The following is a 20,963-nucleotide window of genomic DNA, read 5'->3' as shown; positions in this document are numbered from 1 at the left end:
GTGAATAGCAGGGAGGCAGGGAGGGTGGGTGGGATGCAGAAGCCAAATTTTTGCTTCAGCATAGCCTGGAAAGCAGCTGTGAAATGAGAAACAAAGACTGTGACTGGGCACACCTTGAGAGGACGGCAGCACCCACAGAAGCCGTGGCAAGCTCCAGCTCTCCCTCCTCCCTGCCCCCGTACCAGTGCAGAGAACCGCTTGCCTGGCTTCCCCCAGCTCCGGTATTGTAATTCTGCTGCAGTCGTGCATGCCATCTGAATTCATTTGTCATATTCTATGAACTGGAATCCATCAAAGCGTATTCACTGGCCTTTTAATTAGTGTTAGATTAGCATTTTAAGATATGGGTAAATTCCCAAGTCTAACTTTGTTTAAAGGTGCATATTCAATACAGTAGCCAGGAAATCATGTATTCTCATGTACTTATTACCTTAGTAATGTAATGCTGTGAGGGAAAAAGGCAGATAATACTTCCGACAAATATTAAATGTTATTTGTACAGCTACTGTCTGTGAATTTAAACAGAAAATCATTCCTCACGCCTTGCCATGAAACATACACAAATTTCTTTTGTGGCTTTCATGTTTCATTAAAGCTTTGTATGTGGAGGAGAGGAAAATCTAAATTGCTACTTAATTAAAGGGATACTGTCAGTTTAAATATATTTTGAAGAAATGAACTTTACTTTTTACCTGGGTTGTCAGTAACACCTAGGATTATTAAAAATGAAATATTTTTTAACATCTAATATACTTCTCACCATTTATCAAACTGGGTCTTTTCTTCTCCTTGTCTGGTCAAACTAAAACAGTCTCTTGCTTCTCCCTGTAGTCAGCTTCATTGTCTGGATCCTATTAACTAACCCAATATTGGAGGGCTTTAGGTTGTAAATACCAGGAGGTGAAGCTTACATCTAAACCAAAAAAAGAAAATGTATGGGTCTTTCTTTAGTCCATTAAAATATTTCACTAAAGCTGGACATAATGTAATATATGCTCCTTTAATCACGTTTTCATCACCACACAGCATGTGCAGTGAGGGTTAAATCCTGGAAAGTGCTGAGCAGTGTTGTGTGTGCACCTTCATCTCTTACTGAAGGCTCAAGATGCTAAGGTTGCTCAATAGGAGGGAAAGGGGTCAGACAGCTATGCTGCAGTGTGCAGAAACCAGAGCCCAGTCCCACCCAGTGAGCTCCTTGCTGTTGCCCTTACAGGGAGCAGTAAAGATTTAAGTGTTTGAAAGTACATGGGTACATTTGACAAGTGAAAATGAGAATTGTTTCGGAGCCCCTCCAGCACCCTCACTGTCCCACAACGGCTGCATGGTCCTGTCTAGAAGGGCAGACAAAATCTTACCGAGGCAGGTGCCAGGTGCAGCTGTAGAGAAGACTGGATTCTGCATGAGTGGTTTTGTTGTTGATTTTACAGGAGCTGCAGAAGGAGGATAGAGAGGGTGTGTATTATGGGTTAATATTATTATACTTGGAAATAATAATTTAGGGATTGTTCAGCAATCCCAGAACTCTGCAATATCAGAAAGGGCATTATTTACAAAATGGCCCTATCTACGTATACCAGTGAAAGCTGGGTTTGGAGTTTCATATTAATGCACATTAGCATCCTCATGAACCTATCTGATAATACTTACGCATGGAGACTTAAGCTCCTTAAGCAATGTTCACACCTCCATGAAAAATAATACAGTTAAGTTCTTCCTTTAAATAAACTTTCTAAGCAAGTCTATTAACAGTTATCTGCTATCTGCCACAAGAGGAAACATGTAGACAGTTCTGTACTGTCTTATAAATCTTGGGCTGCTGAGTATTAGGTAGTAAATTAAATGAGAAGTGAGAGCTCCTTTCACTGGATCCTCCTACTTCATTTTACCACATGGGAATGTTTAAGTTGAGTCCTAAGGAAACAATCTGCATCCCCAAGGGATATGTTTCTGCGTTCTGAAAAATAAGCCTGCAATGTAAAAGGCATTTTAGAATGCTTTTGTGGTAAAGATTTACCATGGTCTAGAAGTATAAAAGCCTGCCTTGGTGTCATACAGCGTTGTATCATTTTAACATCGGTATGTGCATAGCGAGACCACTCATAAAATCTGACTTCAAATATCTGGAGATGTCCACAGGCTTCAATAGCAAACAATAGCCTGTGGTTTGGCTCCTGCTAGAGAGTTGAGCAACTGGAACTCAATTCCCAGGTCGGCTATTTCCTCTGACTGTGAGCAATTCACTTCATCATTCCCTGCTTCACAGTCCCCTGGCGTAAGGGGTGGCGAGGGGAGTGAAGGAATACATTGCCACCCTTGCGATGGCTGGGGTGGCCAGGGATCTCCGTGGTGGAAACCATACGAGTCACTTGGTGGACAGAGGTTCTGGACAGGGACGTGGAAGCTGATGGGAAATTCTGTCTGCTATGAAATACTATCAGATCATTAAAAAACAAGCTCTAAAGAAGGGATGTCATTGTACATTAAATTCCATAGACTTTTTGTTTTGTGTTGGATACATTTGTATGAAATCTTACTGTTTTCATCCCATTTGTTACTGCATGAATTTTCCACAATGGCAGTGGAATTTCATTTGAATAAAAAAACACCCTCAAAAACTGGAGGATTTGGATTCTAACCATAAAAGTTAAGCTAGCTGGATTTATAATATGCCATAATCAAGTAAAATACATAAACAGGGAATCAGACATGTACAGGCAACACAGAACATAGATAATTCCTTTTAGGATTAAGCATATGGCCAGCAGCTGGCAGATCGCTGCAGATCTCTGTGAAACTAAATGATAACGTAGAAATCCTTTGCGGCATGTTCCTGGGTGACAATAACTGGTAGGAAGGAAAAGACTGGCCATTCATAATCTTTATTTTATTTAGTGAGACTTTTATTTCTGTTTTGAAAAGGTGAAGGAAGAGACGTAAAGGCAGAAGCTTCCTGGAAAGTATAAGCCTGTATAAATGGCAGCAATGGGAAAAATAGGCTTTTATTTTCTTTCAAAGGCATTAAATTAAACAGAACTTTCCAGCATATGTTAGTATTCATAGCTCTTGCAGATCATGCATCAGAACAGAAGACTTGTGATGATTATTAGTTCTTTGTGTTGCGGTAGGTCCTAGAGATCAGGGTGCTATTATGCTAGTTGTTCATAATTAGAGATTGTGTACTCCCTGGAGTAGCGACTATCTCAATAAACAAGACAAAGGATGAGAAAAAGGAAGTAGTATTGTTCTCATTGTACAAACAGGGCATTGAGAAACTGGCAAATTAAATGATTTGCCCAAGTTCATACAAGAAGTCTTTGGCAGAATTTGGTAGACAAAGCTTCTTGTTTTGTTTGTCTTCTAGGAAAATGACTACATTTTAGTAGGTATTTAGTAGATTGATCCCCCTCCAAAAAAGAAAGAAAACATTGTTTTAAATGTCAAAATAATTTCAGATTTTAAAAATAAATTATTTTTGTTACCTGCTAAATGTATTAGAGGCACATGGATGTCAGATGTTATTTTTGAAAATTTTGGTTTTCTTTTCAATTTCCCCAGTTTATTTCCATCCATTTTTCTATTTGAAAAGAGGTTAGTAGGAAAACTAGGAAAGAGTTGAGAGACCTGGTGAGAAAAAACAATAAGCCAAAATTTTGATTAAAAATACAATCTCCCCATAGTTTCCAACTTCACTAAAAAAATCTGAAAATTTGTCAATATGGGAAAAAAGGGCTCCTTTTCACAAGAGGCACAATTAATTTACTCTCTTATTTCCCCCTCTTTTACCACACATATACAAGCCCCCCAAAACCCAGGCTGAGGTAAAGCCAGCAGAGATATCTGGCTGTACACCCGTGAGGCTGCCCAGGGAAGTCAGCCCGGGATACACTGCCCAATTTGCAGGACTGACTGTTCCTACTCATTTGGGCCGAGCTCCAGTGCTCCCCTACCCAAACTGGCAAGGTGGGACAAGCGCTGGAGTCAGGATGAAGCCGTAGCTCACAGTGCATTTGGAGATGGGAGAGGCTGTGCTATAGAGTGGGGTTAGGGTCAGGGTCAGGGTTGGGCAACCGAGGGCCTTCAGAGCTGGAACTTGCAGCATTGGGGACATTTCAGGAGGGCTGTTGCGAATGGCTTGTGACAATCTGTGATCCTGAGCTCTTGTCCATTATGGGTTTTTAAGCCCATAATTCTGTCTCTTCCCTACCTGCAGCACAGGACCTAAAATGGGCTTCTTGCAGCAATTTCTTGCCGAGTCTCCACCAGTCGAAACCTGCCCTTTGGCTGCAGAGCTCTCAGGAGCTTATTTCACTCTTCCAGTTCTTCATGTGGTATCCAGAGTCCAGAATACCAATAAGGATCCTATTCTTGATGCTTTTCAACATGAACACATGAAAGAGAGATGCTGCGTGCACAACTGAAAGGTCCCTTCTTCCATCCCTTGATCCATCCTTGTCTCTCCTTTAGTACATTGGAGGTAAATATGTAGTTTGTTTCTTTTTGTCCTTGCTTCTTAGTGCTAGGAACACTGTGGAATGACTCCTGTGCTCATACTGAGGTCAGGGGGTTCTCCCTAAAGGCAGGGGTGGGGGTCCTTGGACATCATCCTGGAATGTCTTGCAACATATACAAGTTTTAAATATGTTCTGAGACCTCCCGCCATTTGAATGATAATGATGTAACATTTTTATAACACTTAACAACTTCAAAACCTGAAGGAAAAACAACCAAATTAACAAAACAAGACCCGTTGCTGAAACTTAATACTTTTTAGAACACTAAGTTGCCATAACAACTTGATGCAAAAGTCTTTGGTGGCAACTTTGTACGCAGTCCTATTGAGGCTAAAATAGCCTTACTCTTGTGTTAATACTTAGCCAGCATAGTAAATACTATTGGTTACAGAAAATTAAAACTTTTAAATAGTGAAACTACTTTTACTGAAGTAAAAGAAACCTCTTAAATCTAAGTGTTTTTCTTCTTTTAAAAAAGCATAATTTGTCAGACATTAAAATAACAAAAGGTCTTTGAAAAAGGATTATGGTTTCTGATGTTTCACGACTAGAATGGATTTACTTTATATCCTACTGATGTTGTAATCTTGAATTCTGAGGTAATGTTTTAGCCCTTTCTTTTCACATAAATAAAGATTTCAATGATAGCACTTCATTTCTTCTGTAGGACTTTCCTTTATTTTTCAAACTACTCATTTTCTCTCGCTTAAACCATTTCATCAGAATAACATACAAATTGGATGCAGTGCTTATTAGGAGGAGGGGAACAGTTAGAAAGGCAAGGCATTTCAAATCAACACATTGCTGACTGCGAGGTAGATTTTAAATGGAGAATTTCCATATTGCTTATATGTTTTCCTCCACAATGTACTTTTAAAAAAAGTCTTATTTTTAAGATTTCCCTGCAAAACATGTATTTTTTTGAATAATGGGGGGGCGGGGGTTGTATTTTAAAGTCACTTGAACCTTCATTGCTATATGGAGCACAAACAATTGTTTTCCATCAGTACTAAGCACTGAATTTTAAGAATCAAAAAGCATATTTTAACATGGTAATAAATCACTTGCTAATCAGACTGACTGGATCCCTCTTTGAAAAACAGTGCCATATATTTCTTTGGCTTGCATAGATTTTAATTAACACTAAGTGTCTTTAAAAAGTCACAAATTCCCACCCTCTCTGAAATTAAATCTACTCTCTACACTCAATTGGGCTGCTTTTTGGGTTTTTTAATATCCTATAGGAGAGTGAGTGGTGGGGACAGCGGAGTATCTTTAAAGGTTTATTGTTTACTACCAAGGGAACAAAGAGTGCTCTGCGTCCTTCCAGCTCAGGGACACTCGACAAGAGATTTCCCTCCAGCAGCTTCGCCGTTATTAGGTTGCTTGCCATTCTCCTGACTCTCACCCTACAACCTGCCTTTGAAAGTATAGAAGAAGTGGTGTTTATAAACCAGATTTTTTTTTTTCTTTATTATGTGGGCTGAAGTGAAGGCCAAAGCCTTTTCTGCTTCAGCAGAACCAGCAGGGAGGAAATACATGTAGTAATTACCTTAAATAAGCAGGCAATAAAGGCTGCCGCCTCTCAAGCCACACGGTTTAAGGACACGGTGAAAGGTGTCAGCACTCATAGCCCAGAACGATCGGCTGGAAATCCGGCATCCCCACGCTCCTCCGGCCTTCCCCTGCGGGCAGGGGTCCTGGCTGGCCCGGCCAGGCTGCTGGGGGAGCAGAGCCGGTCCCCGGAGCCAGGGGACGGCTGCCTCCGGGTGAACGGTCCCACCGAGGGAAAGGGCGTCCTCACGTGAGCGAAATTGCTTGTAAGAGGCACTCCGAGATATCCAAAGCATCGAGGACGCTTTCCCACTTGAAAACCAACGACAGAAAAGACAGGGTTTGGTTCAATCCTGTCAGAATTATTCTCTGGAGAAGAAATTTTCAGTCACTCCCCCTTTCGGTGGTTTTTTTTTGGAATACAGATCAAATTGACTTTTACTTTATATTTCAGCACAAAATGCTCTTTTTTGTTTTTCCCTGTGCTCCCAGAGCCAGCTCCTCCACTACGGTAAATCAGAGAAACTTTGCTGACAAGAGCAAAGCCACCACAAAGGACCCGGGCACAAGGAACAGGCTGGGAGGTACGACATGGAGTACGTGGTGCGTGTGGGCTTACTGCAGGACATCGTATGTGCCTTAAAAACCGTGAAGAGAGCAGCCAGGCCCCACTCGCGGCCTTGCGTGCCTCCTGCAGCCCGCCCACCACGAGCCCTTCTGGACAGGGGCCTTCTGGTGCCTCAGGAGGACTGGCAGGGATGGTTGCAGGTGAGATGGGGCAGCCTGTGCTGGAGGGGGCGGGCCGGGAGGCGCCTGCGCCCGCAGGCCGCTCCCCGGACCCTCGTGGGGCCTGGCCGGGCCTGGCCGGCCAGACGGGGCCGTTGGGGGCGGCCGTTGCGATTCCCGCCGCGGGCCGGAGAGGGCGCACGCCCGCGGCCGCTGAGGAGGAGGCGGCAGCGGCGGGGCGGCGGCGGCCCCAGACCCGGGCCCTCCTTGCAGGCGGCCGGCCGGAGGCTCCGGGTCCGCCCCAGGCCGGTGCCCTGCTCCGGCCCGGCGTGGCAGGGCTGTCCCGCTAACGGGATTCGCTTTCGAGGCTCCCAGCCCGCACAGCCAGATCTTCGTTGCCCTCTTGAGATGTGTGGCAGATTTATTTCTACTAATTTTTTAAGTACTGAGTGTATCTAGTGTACTTATTACTCCTAATTAATGTGAGAATAAAGAATCAAAGAGGGTATTCCTCCAATGAGTTGTTTTTGAAGAGTGACAAATTAATCCCCTTGGATATGGCTGAAGCCAGGGAAGATCTTTTTGTTCCTCTAACAAACTGCAGCAATTAGACGTTCAAAACTCTGCTAGTGATAAATAGATTTTAATAGCTATTTATTCTCTTTGTGTATGCCAAAATCCCGGGGCTTACGTCCTTCAGCCAAACGTTCTTCCAGGTAACTGGAGATGTAGGAATGTGTTTCCAGTCGTCGGGACCTGTGTGCACACAGGTGCATGTGTGGGTGCACTTGTGAGAAGTCGGCATTGAGGGTTACATGCATCCATTTACCCACTAAATTCGTTAGAATTTTTCTTACACTCTTGTGAACTTTGGACCAAATCCTCCACAGCCCAATTTGCACGGTTACCTGCATTCACTTGGCTCTGAAAGTACATTTTGAGCATGATAAGGAAAAATTTTATAGCTGAATTTTTTTGTATGGTTCTTCCTGTAAATGCATCGTGACATTTCAGGGGGATACTTGTAATCTGCTTTAATAGGGATCAGGTGGTGTTTACTAGAACTCATTCAGACTTCACGGGTACAACTTTAAATCTTCACCTGCTCGCGGAGTCAGAGGGCTTTGACAGCACTTGGGGATGATAAGCCAGAGATGAGATTTTGACAGGCCCCTTTTCTGATGGGGTCTGGAGATAAGTGACTGGGAGATTTCCAGTCTGAATTGTTTCTCCAGGTCCTGCTGCTGGGCGAGGAAGGAGGGCGATGGGGAAGGCGTGGAAGCCACCTTTGTGCTGAAGTGATCAAAGCTGGGGGGGGGCTGAATGCTGCTTCAATGCTATCAGCCTGTACCAGGCCCCCCCGGGACTCCTGCACCTGCCAGCCACCGCTCCTTTTGCTTGTGCCCCATCCTGCCCTACGCTCCCCTTACCCCGGGGTGACCGAGAACCGACTGTGCCAGAGGGTGTTCTCTCACAAGAGTAATCCTCAGCTGTTTATTCAGGCGGCTCAGAAGGGGCAGCAGCTGCCGGTCTGCTGCGGAGGTGGGGTGGTGGCCACGGAAAAGGATGTGCAGCTGTAGGCAGCCAGGCTCCAGCTGAGCGAGGCTGGAAGGTGGGTTTTCCCCGGTGCACTCTCTGCTGCGGGCCTCACACAAAGCTCCTTCGCTGGATGAGGTATACGGAGCAAGTGGAGCTTTCGCTGTTTTAAAGTCTTTTCTGTGGTGCTGTAGATGACCCCCGTGTTGCCCTAAAATTTGCAGCTAGCTAATATAGTAATCTTACAAAGCGTATTTTCCAAGGGAAAGTAGGGCTGTCTTGTGCACTCAAGGCAAGGAAGATGACACTTCTATTTCACTGCAGCCATTCAAGACAAAATAAAGTATAGTAAAATCCTTCTGCAGTGTTCAACTTCAGAAAAAGTGATATATTCACAGCCTTTTTTTTCTTGGGTATCAGACCTTTTTCAAATGGAAGCACGCTGTAAATACCTGTGAAAATCATTGAGAAGGGGAATTTTTGTGAAGCAGAGTTTATGCCACAGGCTGCCATATGAATGCAGACAAAGATATAGAAGTTTGATGATTTTTATCTCATATAATATAATTTAAACGTCTTTTTTGGTATCCTCAATTAACAAGAAGTTTTTTAACTGAATTCTATAATGAAATTCTAGAGCTAGAGCAGTTGTGATAGCTTAAGTTGAGAATATATCCTACTCCGTACTGTTTGAAAGCTATTGGGCCAAATCCGAGCTATTCAGCCCTGGAAACCAACATCGATTTTGAGGCTAGGCTGGTGTGGTCACAGTTCTTTGAGTGTGAGGCTCAAAAGCGATGTACTGCACAAATGGCAACTTGAGAGGCCAGAGGGGAAGGAAACTGGTTTTCAAACCCAAAGAATTGGTGAGGCACAGATGGAAGGTCTAGTGGTGTGTGTTACTGGGGGAGGAGTGAGAGAGACAGTGGGTACAGCCAGATGGTGAGAGACACACCGGAGAGGCACACATGGGCCCTTGTTCTTCTTCCATATTTAAAGGAAAAAATTTGCAAGACTTCTGGAAGCAGATTTTTAAGTGAAACACCAAAATATCCAAATGTTCCATGCAGTCATGGAAGCGGAGAATGCTCTGGTCCTTGGATCCAAGGCCAAACGGAGCCACCTGCCATCTCCTCTTTGATTTCTCACTCTCGATATCCCAGGCCCACATCGATTTTCACCCAGGTATTATATAAAGAGGGTTGCACAAATCAAGATATTTCTTTGCTTCTTTCTACTTCTTCCCACCTGTGGCTGCTGTAGTTCACACTGGCCTTGCCTTTCCCTCAGCACAAAATCTTGCTGCTGAAGAACATGGCTAGACTGCAGCGCAGACACTTATCACTTTATTTTCTCCTATGAGCAAGGAGTGGGAATGTCTCATCTGGCGTGTTGAACTCAGATCTAAGTGCTAAAATGTTTACTGCTTTCAATCCGCCCAGCAGGATACTCCGAGCAAAAGTGACGGTTGGCAGCCTGCTGCTGGTGGTACCATCCAACTCACAGGGCTTACAGCAAAACTCGCGCGGAATCTCAAACATTAGGCTTTTAATTATTTTAGGGGACTTGTTCCACAAGTAGTTCAGATGGTTTTCTATTAACATTTGACAAGATCTCAGCAATGAAATATGTTTAGTGAGATTACAGCGTTTAGATTGTGGTCTAAGAACTTCTGATCAAATTCTGCTTTCCCTAATTAAGGCATTCCTGCACCTACTTAATGGCATTCATAGCAACAAATAATTTCTTTTCTTCTCTAATGATATGCACCATACCTTGGTACTAGAGTGCGGATAAATACATATATGTTTTTGTTATTTTAGAACAAAAATCCATGTACTCTGGGTAATGAATTGAAGGTTAAGTGACAATTTTTCTTTACAACCACTCATGTCTTACAGTCTGTGAACTGAAAACTGGATTAACCTTTAATTACCCCCCGTGATCTCTCAACCCTGAAACAACATTACCACTCCTCCTAGTGTTATTTGCATACAGCACTTAATGAGAGAAACATCTGTTTGCATATTTGGTATCATTAATATTATGCAGATGAGCTGAGTATTCATGTTGCAATAGGCAATTGTGCGGAAATCTCCTTTTCTCTCATTTTTGGTCTATTTCCCTCCTCCTAACAATTCCCTCTGACTTGTATTAATTAGAAAAAGAGCTGCCTGGTGCCACTAGTCTTGCATATATAATCATAGCTGCTATGTGATCTGAATGGGAGCACAGCAATATCCTGATGAATTTACAAAATACAGAATATCTGGCTTGGTGCTATTAGCCAAACCTGTTGACATTTTCTGAGGCAAACGTACTCTTTTAATAAAATATATTACTATGGCTGAAAATTAAATGAATACAAGTAAGATGGCTAACAATTTTTCTCATGACTTTATTTATAAAAATTATTTCTATCTAATAGGAGAAAACATATTCATTAGGTACCTGATCCGGCAGCCATTTGATTGACTGGAATTTAGGTTAAAGCTTGATACCTCTGTTCTCTCCAGCAACCTGAAATGTTTTATATGGCCCTAGTTGAAATCTTTACTTTGTACTGAGCCACGGCCATTGAAAACTGATGGGCCACGGCTTTTAGTGAGTGCATAAACTTGAGGTCTGGGAGAAGCTGCTTGTTTTTCTTGAGAAATAAGGAGAATTTTCCCTTTTGTTTTGCTTGAACCCTATTTTTCTGAAGGCGTTCCTCAGACGATTCTAAGCCATTGCTGACATTAAAAAAAAAAAAAAAGACGGGGGGTTGAACTATGGAGGTGAATTGTAGGGGGAAACAGAATATTGATTTCTAGTTTGATAGTTAAAATTCCCTAAGTCCCAATGTCACCATTTGCTGAATGTTTAGTCAGCTCAAGATGTGTGTAATGTCCTAGATGTGTTCCCAGTAAACAAAGTCCGGTATCTTTAAAATTGGGCTTTTAGCAGAGAAGCTGAGGATTTGGTTGGACATTGTTCCTGTGCTATTTTTACCATTTTCTGAGGGAATTTCCACTAATTCAAAGGTAGAAAATATTTCCTACTGAGAGATCTGCAGGATTCTTTCCATAGATCCTAAATTCTTCTAACTCATCACAAATTGCTTCAGTTTGCCCTTTTGTGCTTGAGTTGAACTGCTGAGCCAATGTCAGTGACTACTGAAAGTTTGCAAAACTTCAAATTATTCTTTTTCTAGACTTCCATCTGCATAAAGATGAGTCTGGAGCAACGTGCAATTTACTTCATTGCCTAAAATGACACCTGAGCTATATTTATCTCTCAAACCATTCCTTTGTTGAAGAGAATTGAGTAGGTTTCTGTGAGACACAGGGTTGCTACTAATTGCTTGGACTAAACTGCAGAAGCAAAAGTTTGCGATACGGTTAAGATTTTCAGACAAGAACAGTATTTACATTTTCTGCTTCAGTGTGTTTCTTCCCAGTTGGACTTCAGCTAAAACTGAAAATGCTGTGTGCTGCTGCTGCCCATCTGAGTCCCTGCTTCTGAGCTGCCACTCATCAGCATCACCCACCCTTCCTCCCAGCCATCAGGGACTTGGGTAGCTTAGCCAAAGGGAAATCAGGTTGACTTTTTCACATTTGGAAGTAACTTCTATATGGAGACAACTGATGGTCCAAATTGTGAAAGGTGGCTAAACTTTCAGTGAAGAATAAAATAAAAATTTGAAAAACCAATAGGTTTATCTGCATACCAAAAAGTCAGTGTGTTATGGATAGATGGGGTTATTCTGTAAGATCAGTGTTTATGTCGGGAGGGCTTCTTTCCAAAGAATTTGTGGTGATCCAGGCCTCAGTAGTACAGGATTAGTGGTGCCCACTTATTCCTAAAATAAAAGAGATGATACCATACATAATACATAGCCTGTGACTAAATGAAGATTAAGTATGACAGATCAGATGAATGCTGAAGTGTCATTTTTTTCCTGATTCTGGTGCAAAATAATAATATGCCTCTCTTCTAATTCATGACATAAATTTTATAGGACAAATTTGTGGGGTGAATCATTTTCATGATCAGTTATATGTTTTGTGAGAACATATGTTCCTCTAAAGCAGATTTTCATAGTTTAAGAGTTGCTTTTTATAAGACAAGCTTGTTTATCTAAAGGTCTGACTTGCAGGTAGGATTACTGTGGTTTTGTACACAAGTCATTACTTTGGCATCTAGCAGGCCTTTTATGCAAAAAAATTCCTTAATGTATGCAAGCTGTTGTGCATGCAAATTATAGTCCTGTGTGTGGAATATAGGCATGTGAGTGAGCACAATACTTCCTACATGTAATTGCCCGACTCCTCTGCAAATCGTCTGACTCCTGAATACCTGCAGTGGATTGGCCAGCTTATGAAGCCAGGCCATCGCTCTGGCATTTGGATTTCTTTGGGTAAACAGATTGTGTTAGTGGCGATCGAGATTTATGTTGGCATTACACTTTATTTCGTAAGTCCTTTCATTTCAGGAACTACTATGTATAAGGAAGGGTATCTCCAGTGGTCAGACAGAGACCTGGAGAAGTAAATGAAATTTGGGGCGAGGTCATATGAAATCTTGACAGAGTTTGGGAATAAGAGTATTGGTATTCCAAAGCTGTGTTTTGCATTTCAGCTACACAAACAAATTCTAGATTGCCAAAAACTTTTGGATAAAAAAGGTTTGAGCTTATCATGGCAAGCTTTGTTTCTGTGATGTTATTTAGATTTTTCAGATATAAAGCAGATGGTCTTAATTCACGACAGTGTACATTTCGTGGGTGAGGACTAACTTTGTGACCTTGGAGAGGACTGAGGAAAGCAAAGGGGCCTTTTTTTCATTTGCCACAAACTCCTTATGCATCCCAAGACTCTGACACTTCCAAGGCAGGGTTTCCTCTTACCACTAAATGCAATCCGGTGGCTTCTCGAGTGCAGTAAAAGTTGTTGGTTGAGCTAGTTAAGAAATAATCCCCTTGATTGTTCAAGGGCTTTTGTCAACACAAGGTCAAATAAATTTTTGTTGGCGTGTCTGTATTTTTACGCATTTTGATCAAGAAAAACAAAATCTATAAGAGGTGGCGTGCTCAGCTAAAATCAGTGGCTTTTGTGCCAGAATTTAACTGAATAGTGGGTACTTTTAATGGATTTTTATTTGTTGGCATTTGATACACGGGTGCGCTTTCATGCCAGTTTATGAATGCATTTTCCCTGTTTGTCCTCAGAGCAGTGATATCACACTGATGTCTGTACTTTAATGCCAGTGAGATTATTTTAGAATCAGTGAAACACTTCAGCAGTGAAACACTTTTTTCACTTGGCCTTTCAGCTGTTTGTCTGAAAAGCTTGCCTCCATGAAGTAGCTCTGCGTGCTCTGTTTGCACGTGCGTTGAGAAAATCACTAAACAAGAAAAACAAGAATAATATCAGTGTCGTAACTGAGTTTAAATGCAGTGCAATTTGTGTTAATAGTGGCTTTTATAGGCATTATTATATAGTAAATTAAATTATATCTTTATTCTTCTATCTAAGATAAACAGTAAGTATGTAATATATCAGTAATAGAAAACCCTTGGCATTTAAGAAAGAATTGTGCTTTAATGTAAGGACGTTTTTATACCTCAGTAATAAATTAACATTTCAAAAGTACTTTAGCCTGCTGAGATGGATCATTCTATGAGTATGGGTAACACCATGGACTCCAATAATTAGTGTAAATTGCCTTTGAATAATACAGAGCTGGGAACAACTTTCAGTGCTTAATGCCCCTTGCAGTACATGATGAAGAGTCCTTAATGGAGCTTGGAAAAACAAGTAATACCTATAAATCAAAGAAGAAAAGCCGTTTTTGATGCATTTGTCTGAGAGTGTGAGTTTTAAACCAAATTGTTAACACTCCTCCCTGCTGAGGGTCATGGATTAGCTAGGGTGGGAGTTTCTTATAGGATCTTTCACACTAACCAGCAGAGGTAGGGGGTTTCAAATACAAGTGTTTTCTTAACCCTAATCCCTGCCTCCCTGACCAGTAGAGCTCTGAATTTCTCTCTAATTAGGTGGAGAATTAGTAGGTGGATAAATGTGTTAGTGGATGAGGATGAAGTGATTAACTTGCCCCAGACTATGATAGTGAGTTCAAGGCGCTACTGAATTCATTTTGTTTCTAATAACTTTCTCTCCATATTCTAGCGGCACCACGACAGAGTACTTGAATTTTTATCTCTGTAATCTTACAGCAGGATATTCTGTGGCCTTGTTCCCATAGCTTTATCTGCTATATTTAAGCAGCAGTGCAGTATGTTTCCCAATGTGCCAGTTCACATTTATGTATACTATTTAATTATCTGAACAGCCTTGTAACCTAATCGAGATATATTGATGTTACAGTAAGACTGTATATATGAGGGAAATATGAATTTTATGACAAGATAATGAGACTGGAATACTTTCTGCAAGTATTTGCTAGCTGTACGTTAAAAACAAATACCTGCTGCTTTGCCGTTGCTGCCTGCTTGCCGCTCTTTGTTCAGTGTGTGGGGCTCTGCTGTCGTAGAGGAAACGCAGCTTCACAGCGCTGTAGCCAGATGTGACTCTGCTAACCTGGAGCGGTGACATGTTCTGTCTCTTTGCTGATGTGTCCCTGTTAACCAGCTAGGGAAGGATTTGTCGTGGGGGAGGGCAGGATCTGCTCCCTGCCGTCTCTCCCTTGGCAGCCTCTGGCATGGGACAGGCTCTGACTTCAGCTTGGGAACTCGGTGGGAACCTCTGCCCTTTCACAGTGAAGTTGAATCATCCCCAGTCGCTGCCGGAACACTTTTTATTTGTACTCATACCCACAGCAGTCTCTCAGCTACCCCAGCATGTTCCTGTCCCTGTGGTCTCTCTGACTTGCGGTGGCCTGCTCAGACCTGTGAATTCACTTGGCCCCAAAGAACGAAGTGTGCTACTTGCAAAACAGGCAGACCCAGCAGCAAAGGGACAAGTTTCCCAAGCTGGCTTAATGCTGTGACTCGGACAAGCTGGGATACTGAGAAGACCTTTCCTGGAATAAAAGTCAATGACTTTTTCAGGTGTATTCAGAACAAGGGAGGGTGCTAGAAGATGCCACAAATGTGCATTTGCTGAGAAAACAGACTGACATCTACAACTCATGACACTGGATACTGATCTTAACTAGTTACTAGAATTATTTAGTATCTTTCAGAAGAAGATCTGGTGTTCCTCAGCTTACATGTTGAAGGGAAGTAAAAATGCCTTGTGGAAATGCCAACCACTGTTGTTGGTTTACTAATCAGAAAAAGAGGCTGTAGGACACAAAAAGTAATCCTTCAGTTCTGTCCAGGGGGAATAAAGCCGCAGCTCAAGTAGCATGCTCAGAGGCACCACACTTCAAAAAAGGTGGGGAGGGAGAAAAGGAGCATGAATGATCAGGAGTCCAGAAAAAATGACTAAAGAAGAAATATTGAAGAAAAGGGAGAAGTTCTGGTTAGCCTGTCTGAGAAGGCAGACGTGGCAACTTATGTGAGCAAGCATGTGAAATGCTTGAGGTATGCGTGTGTTAAGGAGATAGGTAGTAACTTATCCTCCAGGACCATAGTGCATATGACAAGGATGTTTCAGCTGAAATGGGGAAGATTTAATTTAGAGAGTAGCTGAAACTTGCTAATAGTAGGAGGATAATGAAGTACTGGACTAATATGCCTAGCTAGGATGGAAAGACAAAAAAAAAAGAGAATTTCAAACTGGCGGTGGCTTAGAATTTCAAACTGGTGCTGTCTTAGAATCTCACATGATGTTTTAGACGATGGTTATTCTCTTTGAGAGCGTGGAGTGAGCTCTACCACTGGAAACCACGCTCCGTCAGAAGGCAGGTCAGGCTGCGGCGAGAGGCTCTGTGGGTCAGCCTGGGTAGCTGGACTTGCATGATTGAGTCATTAGACCAGGCATTGTGTGTGTATCCAATAACTCAGGCAGGCAGGAAATTTAAAGGGAAGTGTATTTTCTATGCAGCACAATCAAAGTTGATTTTATCCTTATCTCAGTTGTTTGCTCCAGTGAGCATCAAATGCCTGAGGAGAGCATGGTTGCGGAGGAATCTGAGGTCTAAAGGGGGCAAGGGGGTGGTGCCAGGTTTAGCAGAAAGTAGCCCTGGTGACTGTCAGGCACAGCCCTGTCCCTGTGGCCAGTGGGTGCTTGTTCCTTGATCAGGCAAAGAATCTGGGCACTGCACAGGCACCTTAAGGTTGGACCTTTAGAGTGAGAACCCGGTTATCTCACGCCCAGGTGCCTGCAGACTCCCCGGACTGCCTAACACCTGGGATATGTCAAAAGCAGCATTAGCTTCAGAGATCCTTAGCAACAAATCTTGTCTTGAATGGGCTGCTCTTCTTCCGTGCTTCTCTTTCCTCCTGTCCTTTTTGCCCGTAGAAGCCTCTGCCTAAGCATCTGACTAATAAAACTCAAACTGACGCATTTGGGAAGTAAAATGTTTTTTTTTAATGTGTTTGTGACAGTGCTTTGCAAGTGGTGCTGTGAGAGTTTTGAGTAGCGGGTAATGATGGGAGCTGTAAGATGCCAATGCACAGCTCCCTGGGACAGGGAAAAATGCCTCTTTTTAGACAATGACTGGAAGGCTCAGCATGCTCAGTAGGTGAAACCTGCGTATGCCGTTTAGGTGCAGGGTTAGCAGGGTACTTTCCCTGCCCAAGCCTCCCCAGGTGGAAGGATGGTCTTTCTAACATTTGGCTGCATCCCATACAGTACATAAAAAGTCTCTCTGCATTAGCCAGGATTATGTTGTCTCTTGATCTTATCAGGTTTTGCTCTGCAAACTACAAAAGAATGTAGCCTGATGTATGCAACAAGCCAGGTATCTCCGCTGGAAGCAAGCGTTTCACTGGCTAAAATCTCTCTGAAGTGACTATCTACAGAATTTATCATCAGTTTTTAGCGGAGGTACAGCTTCATTAAATCATTGGCAGCCAGAATTTTGCTGGAAAGATAAGTTTTTCTTCATTAAAAAATGGAAGTGGAAGTCAGAGAATGATCTTGTTTTCTTTTCTAACTGGCTACCCTAACCCTTGAAATAGTTTTATATATTTAAATGGACGAGGATGTAAATTGTAATTCCAAACTATTGAAGCCAATAGCACATATTATAGTATGCTGTGAAAAGAAGATAGCTTCGGCCAGTAACTCTTAAGCCTAAATGAGTTTCTCTTAAGAGGAGAACAGCTGCTTAAAATACATATATTTAAAATTAAATTTCTTTGTTACAAGTTACTTAGCGTATTTTGGACTTATATGTTCTCTAGCTTAAATCTTTTTTTTTAATTGCACAAAGCTGTACAAAATAATCGGAAGCTCAGTTAGCATTACAAATTGAAAATCAGAAATTATAGGAATGTTTTTTCAGATTCCCAAGCTACATAGGTGTATTAACCCTCATTAGTCATTTTGTGGCAGTGAGAGATTTGAAAACAGAATTCTATTACAGTATTTATGGTCAAAATCTGATATGATCAAATAATAGGTTTCCCAATAGAAATGTCTATGTGCCATGTAGTAAACTTGATAATTGTAAGAATACATTTAATGCAGTAGAACTGAATACTGAACCAGGAGATTAACATTTCTGTTATATAATTACAAGTTCAAGGAGTTCAGCTTCTTATCATACTACAGTAAGTATAGAAAGTAGAAGTGATCCTCTTTAATTTGTAATTATTTAACTGAAATAGAATGTCTCCCAGTCTTATTCTTACTCTTCTACACTGAAGACATTGGTATGCAGAAACCATGCACCAAGGAATAGTACACTATCAGAGTAGGACATGTTTGAGTATTCTTTAAAACCAACTAAGAGAAGTTAATCTCATTGAACTTCTTTTTATTCAACAAAAGAGTTAGATGTTTCCAAGTCTAATGTGACTATAATGTTCATTAAATGGACTTCTTTACACCTTTAAATGGATTAACTGTACATCTTCACAGTCTAATTATTATACATGTCGCTCACAAATCACAGATCTAATTCAAAGCACTGTAAAAGCTCTGTTTATAAGCATTAGAAAAGGAGATATAGTGAGAATTGAGTGTGATTTTTATCTGGGTCATGTAAAAGAATAAGTGTCCTCCACATTAAAGTACAGAAATGCATGTACCTTCACTTGTTGAGTTTTCCTTCAACTTTGGTCTTGTGATAGCCTTCTTTGAAAGTTAAGCCACAGACTGCTTTGGCATCTCCACTACCTCATTTGTCTGTAACCCACAATGATCCCTGACTACGATACCCTCCCTGCAGCTGAGCATTTAATAATTTCCAAACAATAGTTGTCAGTCAGATAAAGGATGATATACAATTTTGCTAGCATGGTTTGGGTATCTGGGAATAACTGTGATTTAGTGTGTTGTCTCAAGTTAGGTTTGCTTATCAGAAGATACTAAGAGTGGTTCTAGTGGTCAGATTCTTAAAGGCACTTAGGTGCTTAACTCCCCGGTGCAATGAATGTCTAAACCCTTTAAAAAAAAGTCCTGCTCTATGTTTTTGCCACATGTGAATGGTTGTCAGTCCATAGAAGTCAGTGGAGCTACACCAGGTTATGTGGGCTTGCAGATCAGGGTGGCAAGTTAGCTGTAAAACAAGCTTCATTCTCCCTTTGGGCAGCAAGAGCTTATCGAAGGGTTTGAGTACATGGCATGACAGTACGGTCCTCAGTGAAGATACATCATCTGTAGTGTGAACCAAAGAAGTCAGATGTTTGCCCAGAATTTCTCATGCTTTCGTCTGTAGAAGAAAAAGGACCTCAAGATAATACTGAAGATGTTTGCGGGGTGACCTTAGGGCTTTTACTATGAGGGGCTATGATAACAAAAGCTATTATGCGAATGTGTTATGTATGAGATATACTTCCACTGAATCCTGACAGGGCAAAAATATCCTCATTGCTTACAGAGATGTGTGCTGGCAGCAGTTGCAAGTCAGTTTGTGTTTATAATGTAATACCAGAAAAACTTCCCTTTTCTCTTAGTTACAAAACCTTAGATATTCCTGCCACATTTCTCTTAGAAAAAGGTTACAGATTTCTTCAGTAGACGACAGTGCGGATAATTACAATTCACAAGTTGAAAACCATCATAATAATGCCAGACCCAGCAGTGGCCCGAGCATCCAAGCTCTCCGACCAGAAGTGGTATAGCTGTTAGTAGAATGTAGCTTTTTTTTTGCGAGGAAGGATATTACTGTGCAAAAAGTGCAGTCATGCCCCGGTATGACAAGACGGAAAGTGATGAACCTCTGTGTGTGTGTGGGTCTGACTTTTCTCGTGTGTTTGGACAACACAGATCTGATCTCACTGGATCATCCAGAAGCTGCTGTGAAACAAATTACAGAAATCTATAATGCAGTCTCAGCAGCATGACTGTGCATTCCTGATGTATACCATTCGCAACTACGGACCACAGTATTTAGGTATTGAGACTTAAATGAGCAAAGACTTTGAAATGGGGGATTTTGGACATAGGGGGTAGTTGTCTATCCCTTAGGCATATACCTAGGATAGCTACAGCCAACTGACTGAAATGGATCATTATATTTCAATCTGAAACTAATGATTGGAAATAAGGCTTTTGGGTTCTTGCCTTGTCGGACCACCTGCTTCTATTCCATTCTCTCCTGTGCAAAAGCATTTTAGTTCATAAAATAAATAGCTACCTTCAGGTCTCTCTGCACCATAGGCTCCCCTGCCCCCAGATATTTTCATGTTTTCTGTAGTGATTTTAAATAAACGTTTGCTCTGCTTTCCACATGTGTTCCTCTGTGTCCTGAGCGCCGGTGGCAGGTATGTTAGGTGGTATGAAAACCAGGTGTTCCCCCACAATTATTTACTTATTGGCAGACATGATGGCTGCAACATCCGCTGTAGCCATTTGACAGTGATTTACCTGCTGCTGCCAGCTGCTCTCTGCTTGTGGGGGCTGAGCTTCTCAGACTCCTGGGGGCCAGCACTAGAGTATCTTGATTTGATACCAGACTGTTTGGAGGCCCTGCTCTGCGATTTCAGTGAGAACCAGCTCGCTGTAGGCTTCTTTCAGCAAACGCTGTGTCTAAACCTATTGCAATGACTTAGCTGGTGGGGTCTCCGAGAGGTTTGCTTGCCTGTGGTCTGAAGATGCAACTTCAAAAGCTTTCCTGCTTCCGTAGTCTTACGCTGTAAGGGTTCATCTCAGCATGAGACACTTGTCTCACCAAGGTACAGCAACATGGTTGTGTGGAGTTTTTTACTCCAGTAAAAAGTTGCTCCCACAGGTAAATTTTGTGAATTTGTGTAGCAGCATACTATCTCTTTGAAAGTTTTAGTGTTTTAATGGCATCAGGATAAAATACCACAAAAGCTTTGTGAGCTGGATCTTGGTGAAGGGCAGAAAGTATTTTTAATTTCACTACTGTATATCTGGGGAAATGGCTGGATACAATTCCAATCTGCTGGCTGTTCCCTTGACACCTTAACTGAAGGAAATCCATTTCTTGTTCACTATGCTCCTACAGATGCATGGTGCGTGGCTGGGGACTGGTGTAATTGCAGTGGATTGGATTTGAAATGCATGGGGTTTTGGCATAAGGCACAGAAAGCAGGGAAGCAAGCAGCACAAGGAA

The sequence above is a fragment of the Calonectris borealis genome, chromosome 7 (genome assembly GCF_964195595.1).
Source record: "Calonectris borealis chromosome 7, bCalBor7.hap1.2, whole genome shotgun sequence".
Classification (NCBI taxonomy): Eukaryota; Metazoa; Chordata; class Aves; order Procellariiformes; family Procellariidae; genus Calonectris; species Calonectris borealis.
The sequence above is the reverse complement of the archived record's forward strand: the minus strand, read 5'-3'. Positions refer to the sequence as shown.